Here is an 11,086-nt window from a genome sequence, read left to right as displayed (position 1 = left end):
CTGGATTCTTTGCAGAGGTTCAGAAACTAATTTTTTAAAATCTAGGGCCCATCAGTAAGTGACAGAGAGCCCTTTAGGTACCATTTTATGCTCCTTAGTTCAAGCGACCACAGGATTTAATTCAAAATGAAATCATTTGTTGTCAATAGGCAATCCAAATTACATACTCTTTGCTCTTTTTGCCATGAAAACATCACTAATTCTGACCAATTAAATGGAAAATCATTTTCAATTACTGAAAAGCCTAAATATGAAGGACTTGTAGAGAAAAGATATTATGTTTTTAAGTATATACTCTAATGTTTTATAATACACTTTAGTACTGACCATTTTATAAGATATGTAAAAGATTTCCTTTGCCTCCCAAATCTTGTTTTTTGTTTAAATTTTAGAAATCTAAACAATACAGGACAGTACAAAGAATGATAAACAAACTACTACCCATCATCGTTGTATTATATTTGCTTTTAGTCTTTTTTAAGTTAATGAAGTAAAACATTCAGATCAAGTTGAAATCCTCTTTATTCCCCATTTTCTGTACTATCCCTGCCTCAGAGACAATATTATATTTAATATGTGTCCTTGTAATAGCTTTTAAATACTTTTTATGTATATTTTAAATATGAAGGGAATAATATCTACTATTATGTATGTGTGTGTTTAAAATTACTTTTCTACACATGCCTCTTCTGTCACTTTTACTGAACCTAGGGATGGCGCTAGGGTGGTGCATACTCAGGAGACTTGAATCTCTGGACTGCCCATGTGCCAGCTGGGCACTGAGCCTCAGCAGAGTGGCAACTCCTACTCTCTGTTGGTCTTACCCAGGTCAGCTAAAAAGCTGGGGGGTGAAGATGGTCAACCACCACACCAGGGAATCAAGAATGACAACTGCAAGCAGAGGAACTGCATCCATCATCTATGTGGAATCTAAGCTCCCTCTTGATCTAGAGGTGGAGAGGACATCACCATCCCAGGGTCCACAGAATGGAGGAATAAAATACGGACTTGAGTGGACTTACTGATATTCTACTATAAAACTATTGCGACAAGTAATAGAAGAAATTTTAGCATCAAGGTGGAAAAAGTGGCCACAGTAGTTGCTGAGGGCAGGGAGAGGGTAGAAGAGATGTGATGTGGGGCATTTTTGGGATTTTGAGTTGTCCTTAATGATATTGCAGGGTCAGATGCTGGACTTTATATCCTGCCATAACCCACTGAATGTTCTGGGGGAGAGTGTGAACTACAGGGTAAACTATTATCTGTGTAGTGTAGCAGTGCCCCAAAATGTGTTCACCGAGTGTGATGAGTATGCCACAATGAGGGAGGTTGTTGGTGTGGGAGGAGTGGGTTGGGGGGTGGGAGTATACAGGAACCTCTTATATTTTTTAGTGTAACATTTTTTTGTGTGATGTATATATCTTCAAAAAAATACAATTCACAAAAATGATGTGGTGGGGGTGGGGAGTGGGTTATATGGGAAGCTCTTATGTTTTTGTTTTTAATATTTTTTAATGTAACAGTCCTTGTGATCTATTAACTATAATTAAAAATAAATAAATAAAATTTTAAAAATGTATATAAAGGCCAGTTTACCGTACATATCATTTTTGGTACCCATTTTATAATACTTTTTTTTTCATTCAACATTAACTTATCCATGAATATCTAGTAGTGAATGAGTTTTTGTTTGTTTATTTGCATTATTTATTGCTCCTGAATGATTTGGACTTCCTTGTATCATTTTATTTTATTTTTCTTTGCTTTTTTCCCTCTTCTTGACTTCTATTGAATTGGTGAATTTTTCCTTATTTCCCCTTCTTTCCTCTACTAGCTTGAAAGTTGCACATTCTCTCTCTAGTCCTTTAGCAGGTACCTTAAAATTTTCTTACAAATAACTATTTTTTAAACAACCTCTAAAGTTAACCAATTTCCCTTCCAAACTACACAAAGAATTTAGCACATTTTAATTTTTTTTTTTTAAGATTTATTTTTATTTATTTAATTCCCCTCCCTTCCCCCGGTTGTCTGTTTTCTGTGTCTTTTTGCTGAGTCTTGTTTCTTTGTCCGCTTCTGTTGTCGTCAGCGGCACGGGAAGTGTGGGCGGCGCCATTCCTGGGCAGGCTGCACTTTCTTTCGCGCTGGGCGGCTCTCCTTATGGGGTGCACTCCTTGCGCATGGGGCTCCCCTACGCGGGGGACACCCCTGCGTGGCAGGGCACTCCTTGCGCGCATCAGCACTGCACATGGGCCAGCTCCACACGGGTCAAGGAGGCCCGGGGTTTGAACCGCGAACCTCCCATATGGTAGACGGACGCCCTAACCACTGGGCCAAAGTCTGTTTCCCACATTTTAATTTTATTCCAAACGTCTTTCAGTCTCCCATGTTACTCTTGTTTAGTGTTTTAGTTCTACCTTTTTTTAAACACAAAAGATTGGTTATTATTTAATTAGTTAGTAAGGTAACATATTTTTACCAGGTTTTTGGTTTTTGTTTTCCTCACCATTTCTCTTGAATTCCATCTTTCTTCCTGGCTTCATATTCATTCTTGTTGCTGTTGCTCAGTAGTTTTTTTTTTTCCTTTGTTTTTTTGTTCGTTTGTTTTTTTTTCAGTAATTCTTTTGTTGAGGGACGGTTAACTCTCTTAAGCTTTGAAATGTATAAAAATGTAGGGAAGCGGACTTGGTCCAGTGGTTAGGGCATCCGTCTACCGTAGGGGAGGTCTGTGGTTCAAACCCTGGGCCTCCTTGACCCGTGTGGAGCTGGCCAATGCGCAGTGCTGTTGAGCGCAAGGAGTGCCATGCCACGCAGTAGTGTCCCTGCGTAGGAGAGCCCCACGTGCAAGGAGTGCGCCTAGTAAGGAGAGCCACCCAGCGCGAAAGAAAGTGCAGCCTGCCAAGGAATGGCACCGCACACACGGAGAGCTGACCCAACAAGATGACGCAACAAAAAGAAACACAGATTCCCATGCCTCTGACAACAACAGAAGTGAACAAAGAATAAGACTCAGCAAATAGACACAGAGAGCAGACAACTGGGGCAAGGGTGTGGGGGGAAGAGGAGAGAAATAAATAAGTAAATAAATAAATCTTAAAAGAAAAAAAAATGTATAAAAATGTAATTAAATTACTTTCATTCTTTTTAAAAAAAGAACTTTTATGGTAGTCACGATATACAACTCAAAATTTGTCATTGTATCCACTTTCAAGTGTACGTTTCAATGGTATTAATTACATTCACAATATTGTGCTGTTATCAAAAACACCCATTACCCAAACTTTTTCATCATCTCAAACAGATTCTCTGTACCCATTAAACCATAACTCCATACCCCCCAACCCAACCCTAACTACCTGTAATCTATTCTCTGTCTCTATGTATTCACTTATTGTAAGTATTTCATGTACATGAGATCATACAATATTTGTTCTTTTGTGTCTGGCTTATTTCATTCAACAAGATGTCTTCTAGGTTCATCCATATTATAGTGGTATCAGAACTTCATTTCTTCTTATGGCTGAAAAATATTCCAGTGTGTGTATATACACATTTTGTTTATCCATTCATCTTTTAATGGACACATGGGCTGCTACTATCTTTCAGTTATTGTAAATAATGCAGTTATGAACACTGGAGTACCATCACTCTTGAATGGTCATTTGTGTTGGAATTGAGTTCTGTCATGTCAATTTCTACCCTGAGGGAAGTAGACTTGGCCCAATGGATAAGGCGTCTGCCTACCACATGGGAGGTCCGCGGTTCAAACCCTGGGCCTCCTTGACCCGTGTGGAGCTGGCCCATGCGCAGTGCTGATGTGCGCAAGGAGTGCGGTGCCACGAAAGGGTGTCCCCCGTGTAGAGGAGCCCCACGTGTAAGGAGTGCACCCCGTAAGGAGAAACGCCCTACGCGAAAGAAAGTGCAGCCTGCTCGGGAATGGCGCCGCACACACGGAGAGCTGACACAACAAGATGACGCAACAGAAGGAAACACTGATTCCCGGTGCCGGTGATAAGGATAGAAGTGGTCACAGAAGAACATACAGCAAATGGACACAGAGTGGACAACTGGGCGGGCAATGGGGGGTGATAAATAAATAGAAAATAATCTTAAAAAAAAATTTCAGGGGGTGGAGGGTATATGGGGACCTCATATTTTTTTAATGTAACATTAAAAAAATAAAGACAAAAAAAAAATTTCTACCCTGAACAATTTTCAGATAGAATTAATTCTATTCTGTTACCTGGTGCTTCAGAGGACAAATTTGCTGTTAGTCTGAATTTGTTAATGTTCGTTTGGAGATAATCTGTCTTCTCTTTCTGGTTATTTACATTTTTTTCTCTTAGTATTCTATAATTTCACTACAATGTATCCAAATTTGGAATCATTTTTATTTATTCTGTCCGTTACTCAGTGTGATTTTTATTTATTTATCTTTAAATCTAAAGACACAAGTATTCAGTTCTGGAAAATTTTCATCCATTATCTCTTCATTGCTTCTTTCCTAATTTATTTATTCTATTCTTCTGGAAATATATTGAACTATCTTCTTTATAGCTACTGTGCCTCCTAATGTCTTGCTCATATTTTTAATTCCTTTATTTTCTGTGCTATGTTTGGTGTTATTTTTTCAGCTCTCTTTCAGTTCAACAATTCTCTTTTAAGTTGTTTCTTTTTTATTATTTCAATGAGTGTGTTTTCATTTTTTGGATTTCTACTTGGTTTATTTTCACATTCACTTGTTCTTGTTTCTCGATCAGGGATTTGTATTTTTTGCCTTTGTAATAAGTCTAAAATTTAAAAAATATTATCAGATGTATTATTTCTTTAGCCTGAAAATCTTTCCATCCCACCTTTCAGTGTCTTCTAGGGAAGGGGCTGGGGACACCGATTATTTTTAAAATGACAAAAATCACTTTTATAATCAAGTCAGATTTTGTATAAATCCACAACAAGAAAATAAACTTGAAATGCAGACCTCTCTAAGTGTAGAAAAGCTATCCCAATAAGCCCTAAGTTGTAAACTAGAAGCCAGAATCAGAAAGAAGGAGGCTTTGTTATTTTTGCACTGGGCCTCACAATTTATGTAGCTGGTTTTGGTACTAGGGGACATCCAGAGGAAACAGGAAGAGGAAGTAAAAGAAAACCTGAACTTTTTGGCCTCAGAGCATTATGGGTAGAAGAAGAAACACAGAGGCAGGAGAGGAAGTGAGTGAGAATCAAGAATTCCAATTCCTTATTCTAGGCTTTGGCCCTGGAAGAAGGAGGGTATTATATGATTTTAGAGGAACACCAAAAAAGCAAGGTCTGTAAGTTTCATTTAATTTGGATTTTGGAAGGAAAACTCAAATACCACCCCTACCAATTCATGCCCAAAGAGAGACTGTAAAACAATCTCAAAGAAATTTTAAAATGAAAGTGTTTAAATTTTTTTCAAAGAGATAAAGCATGAGAGGATTGGAAATTTACTTGCATTGTGCTCAAATGAACTGAGAAATTATAGTTTAAGAAAATCCTCGTAATTTATCCAATTTTCATCCATAGTTGCCATCCATATGGAGGTGAGGGGTAAATTCTAAATTTTCCAGTAAACCTCGTCCAGTGAAATAATTTACACAGTTCTTTTAGCTTATTTTCAAGTCTCTTTGTTTAAACATGCCTAGTTCCTCAGATTTCCACCTACTTTCCCCCTTTGCTCTCCAGGGTATTGTGTGGGTACCTGGGAAGGTGCAGCAAATGTGGCTGTATGGTGGTGAAGCAGCACATCTTCACTGGGCCCTTGAAGTGCTCTGAGTCCTTTTTTGACTTCTGCAGCAATGCAACTCTGTGTTTGCCTGGTTCCTGCTCACTCTGGTGGCGCCACTTGCCAATCTCTGAGGCTGGTTAACCTGCAATCTGTATCTCTCACTCTGTTCAGGGTTGGAATTGCCCAACTGCTCTGGACCTCTCTAAGTCTTTCCCACTATATCTAAGCAGTCTAGTCTGGGCTGTCTACCCACAGCCTCAGTGGAAGATCATCTAGCTCTTACGAAGACATACCCTCACCAAAGGCACGATGACTGTCAGCTCAATTGCCTTCCAGATAACTGAAGGCAAACCTGAGGGCCTCATGGTTTCATCTTCTCTCTTCACTGTGAGCTTAGGGTCCTTCTTCATTTTTGGCACCTGAAGATTTCTCTCCTTTCTCTCTCTCTCTCTCTCTCTCTCTTGCTTTCAACTACTGCTTTGTTTAATTTTTTCGTCTATTTTATTCAGCATTTCTATGTGTTTAGAGTGGTGGTTGTGGTAGGGTTTCCACATGTGCTCCCTCTGCCATCTTGCCTGGAAGTCCTGGAATCTTACTTATGCTATTAATTTGCTTTAATGCCCTCTTTTCCAGAGATAAAGGTAAGTACTTCAACTTATTCTCTAAGTAAGTATCATCTGAAATAGCAAAATTTTTGTATGTATTTTTCTTTTTGTCATCTAGGATACAGGAGCATTTTTGTTTTCTTTACAATGACCTTTTCCATTCTTCCTCTCTATTCACCAATATAAATTCTCAGTGGCAATTAGACTGTGTGAAAGGGTGTTATATAGAATGTTCATGCCAGGTCACAAATAAAATTATTCCAATAAATTATTAGGTAAGGAACTATAGTTGCATTTACTATTTTATAAGACCTACATTGGAGAGGCAAATACCAAGTCTTTCTGGATAGTATAACCTAATTCAAGAAATCAGTTTGCATAAAATATTTAAATAACATTACAAGTCAGTGGTTTAGCAAGTGTACATATTGTGCCGTAAAAAACATCTATCATAAACTTCTTGGAAAAGGAGAGCTTACTATTGACTGGAGTGTTCGGTCATGCCCTTTTCAGAAAGGCTTGTCTTCACAGTTGAGGAGTAGACTGGTGGTTATTAGAAGGGTGGTGTTGCATTCTCATGTTATTATTATTTTTATTTTTAAGGAAGTAGCAGGGATTGAACCCAGGACTTTGTACATGGGAAGCAAGTGCCCAACCACTGAACTACATCCACTCTCCAATAAGGGTTGGTCTTTTCATTTGTTTGTTTTTAGTAGGTACTGGGGTTCAAACCCAGGACCTCATATATGGGAAGCAGGGGTTCAACCAATTGAGCTACATCTGCTCCCCGCTCATATTATTTTAATACTGAGTATCGTGGATGTTTTCCTCCTTCAGGTCCTTTTCCATTTAAGAAAAATATTTCTTAGATATTTTCTGATTTTAAAAGTAATACATACATACATGCTTACTGAGGAAAACAGGAGAAATTATAAAGAAGAAAATAAAATGCCATTTAAAATTTTACTCTGCAGAGCCCACTGATAACATTTTTAAAATAAAATTTTATTGACATTTACCACTCATATATGAACAAACATAAACAAGAAGAGTATAGTAAAATTTGTATACTTATAAAATAAACATATCATCATACAGCCCACTGATAACATTTTTTTCTAAGTTGTATTTGCAGATACCCCAGTTTATTTTGATGTATATCCAAATGAATGAAATTACAGTTATCTCAAAGTACACAGAAATTACTTAGATTTTCCTATAAACGAAACACTTACAAAATACCTAATATTATTAATGACCTCAACACTATAAACTATTTTTTTCCATCTAAGCCATATAAAACATATAAAGCATATAAAAACAAATCTGTTTGTCAAAGTGAACAAAAGATAAAAGCAGCAGCATTCAGTATCCTCTCTGGATATAATTAAATTTTCAGAGGCAAAGTGGTACAAATGGGAGCAAAAGAGCTTACTTCCTTATGAATAGACTAAACACAAAAATCAAGAATAATCAAAGATGCTAAAAATTAATTCCATAAATCATTCTCTTTTTCCTATCCTTTCAACATTCAAATATGTGCTGTAGGTGTGTGTGAATTAGAATACTTCCAATCAAGATTGTGAACTCCTATGACTAGGGATATGTAGTCAATAGAATGCCCTGGGGTAAAGAAAGGTAGTATAGTTGAGTGGAGGATATTTGTCCATCAAAGTTATCCATATCAATTTACTGAAGAGATAAATTATTTAGAAGTTTCAGTGTGCTCAGATATTGACTTGATCTTATAGTGATGATGTATTTCATTATTTATTAAGATCATAATTAAGCATATTAGAATGCTAGCTATCACTGGATTGGTACCTTAAGGCTAAACAATGGAAAGAAATTACTGTTATAAAATACACATAAAACCTTATATTTTGTGGTTCTTCTATTTATTTCTTCCATTATTTTTGTAATTGTGGCAAGATAAGAGGTCCAGTTGGTTTAAAAACATTTAATGTACCCCATACTGTATGAATCAAAGATTTTTATTAATTCTTCTGCTAAACACAACACTGATTTCCATCACAATTACTTAAGATGAGAAATAGTAAGTCAACTGAGAAAAAAAATACAGCTGTGGCCTTGAGCTATGAAACATTACTTTAATACACTGATTGAAAAATGTAGAACATCACTGTAAAGTTGTTAATCATTGTTGACCTTGATCAATGAGTGGATGCATCTTTACTGTGACTTCTCCAAAAATGCCTTGCAGCACCTAACACACTGCTGGTACACAGTCTCAAAGTCAGAGCCATTCCCATAATAGGGGTCTTAAATAATAAGCTGTTTTTGTGGATCTTAGCTTCCAAGTAGTTCAACTTTAGCTTCACAGTTTTTAACTTGATTACCTTTGTTATGCAAATCTCTCAGATTGTTTTCATCCATACATAGTATACAATCAAATGTGGCAAAGTCTTCTGTGGTAAACTGCTGGGCAACCTGACGCATAGGAATATTATACTTCTTCATGCAATTTTGCCCTCAGTAATCAGGAGGGTTTTCTGTTATATGTGAATGTTGCAGCACTGTCTATCCTCCAATTATCAGAAATATTTTGATCAGTAACAATTTTTCTGAAAACTCCTTCTTCGATGGGTGATTAACAAATGTTACTCAGACATACAGACAGCAACAACTTAGACACCTTCTCTGCCAACTTCTCAGGTTCAAAGAATGGCACAGAGTCTGATAACATTTTTTTTAATTTTTAAAAAGATATTTGGATTACATAAATGTTACATAAAAAATATAGGGGATTCCCATATGCCCTGCTCCCCATACCACCTACATTTGTTCCCATTAATAACATCCTTCATTAGTGTGGTACATTCATTGCAATTGATGAGCACATTTTGGAACATTGCCACTAAGCATGGATTATAGTTTACATTGTATTTTACACGCTCTCCCACACAATTCTGTAGGTTATGGCAAGATATATAATGGCTTGTATCTGTCATTGCAATGTCATTCAGGACAATTCCCAAGTCCCCAAAATGCCCCCTATTAAACCTGTTTTCCCTCTCCCTGCCCTCAGAACCTCCAGTGGCCACTGCCTCCACATCAATGATAAAAGCTCTTCCATTGCTAGAGTCACAATAAGTCTGTAGTAAAATACCTGTAAGTCTACTCTAGTCCATAGTTCATTCCCCAGTCCTGAGGATTCTGGGGTGGTGATACCCATTCCACCTCTAATTGAGAGAGAGCTTCAGTCCCATATGGCTGATGGATGGGACTCTCTTGCTTGCAGTTACAGGCTCTCTTGGTTCCTTGGTGTGGTGGTTGTCCATCATCACCTCCTTGTTAGTTGTCCTGTGTGAGTCTAATGAACTGGAGAGTAGGTGTTGCAACTCCATTGAGGCTCAGGGCCCAGCTGGCACATGGACAGTCCAAAGATTCAAGTCTCTTAGACATACACCTACCAACTCCAGCAGCAACTATAGCTTCAAATAGAAGGGACTGAAGAGCCTTGTTTAGGGAAACCACAAATGAGTCCAATTCTGCACACTGGGGAGCACAAACTTCAAATTAGGGCCCACTGATAAGGCACCAAACTCCTAGCTATCTGCCCTGACCATAATATGTTGGTGTCTCTAGAGCCCTCAGGAACTCTGCTATTTAGGGTAGCATTTAATTTGGCAGTCAATGAGATCCTGCTGAGACATGCATCAGTGTAACTTCTGGAATGACCTCTTGACATACTTTGAAGTCTCTTAGTCACATAAACTCACTTGTCTTTACCTTTCCCCCTTTTTGGTCAAGGTCTTTTTCCAGTTGCATTGCTAGTTGATGCTTGGTATTAATCCCTTGGTGACAGGGAGGCTCATCCCTGGGAGTCATGTCCCATGCTGGGGGGAAGTTATTGCATTTATATGCTGACTTAGGCTTAGAGAGAGGCCACATAAAACTATGCTAAATTTCAATTTCAAAAGTAAAGCTTCATAAGCACAGTCATCAATATCAAGGGCCCATCAATGGACCATCCTCCTTCACTAGCCATTGCCTCTTTACTTGGGGGATTCTTCCTATTTCAACAGAGAATGTGGCAGAGCTCCCCAGGATGAGAATTCAATATTCTTTTGGTCATTGTGTGACTCTCCACCCACGTGACAGTGCCCCATGAACATTTGAACACCTTTATATGTCTTATATGTATGCCTAGGTGAACCTCCTCCCATGTAATAACGTTTTGATTTTAATAATTTCTTGTCTTTTTCTATGCACATTTGTGTTTTTAAAAAGTAAAAACTGGCATCATATTGAACTTAAATATATTTTAAAATAAATTTTTATTGAAGGATATCAACTAGTAAAATTTGTGAACTTACAAAATAAACATGCATATCATCATACAGGGTTCACATACACCACCCCACCACCAACACCTTGCATTGTTATGAAACATTTGTTATAAACTATGAAAGAGCATTATCATATTATTTCTTTGAACGAGAGCCTATATCATACATGTGGTGTATTTTCCCCCCAACCCACCTGATTATTAACATCCTGTATTAGTATTATACATTGGTTATAATTCATGGCAGAATATTCTCATATTCTGTTAATTTTCCACAACAGGATTCCCTGTGTTATACAGTCCCATGCCTTGTACAATCTGTTCAAATGTATACGCAGTGGCTCTCAGTTTCATCACAGAGTTGTGCTGTCATCACCTCAGTCAATTTTAGAATGTTTTCGTTACTCTGAAAGGAAAAATTCCATA

General features: G+C 37.6%; 1 pseudogene; it reads right to left on the bottom strand.

Moving 5' to 3' along the window:
- Positions 1-8,541: 8,541 nt before the first annotated feature.
- On the bottom strand, positions 8,542-9,055 carry LOC105746011 (low molecular weight phosphotyrosine protein phosphatase pseudogene; annotated as a pseudogene).
- Between the last annotated feature and the right edge of the window lie 2,031 nt (positions 9,056-11,086).

The sequence above is a fragment of the Dasypus novemcinctus genome, chromosome 8 (genome assembly GCF_030445035.2).
Source record: "Dasypus novemcinctus isolate mDasNov1 chromosome 8, mDasNov1.1.hap2, whole genome shotgun sequence".
Lineage (NCBI taxonomy): Eukaryota > Metazoa > Chordata > Mammalia > Cingulata > Dasypodidae > Dasypus > Dasypus novemcinctus.
This window is presented reverse-complemented; position numbering and strand designations above follow the sequence as displayed.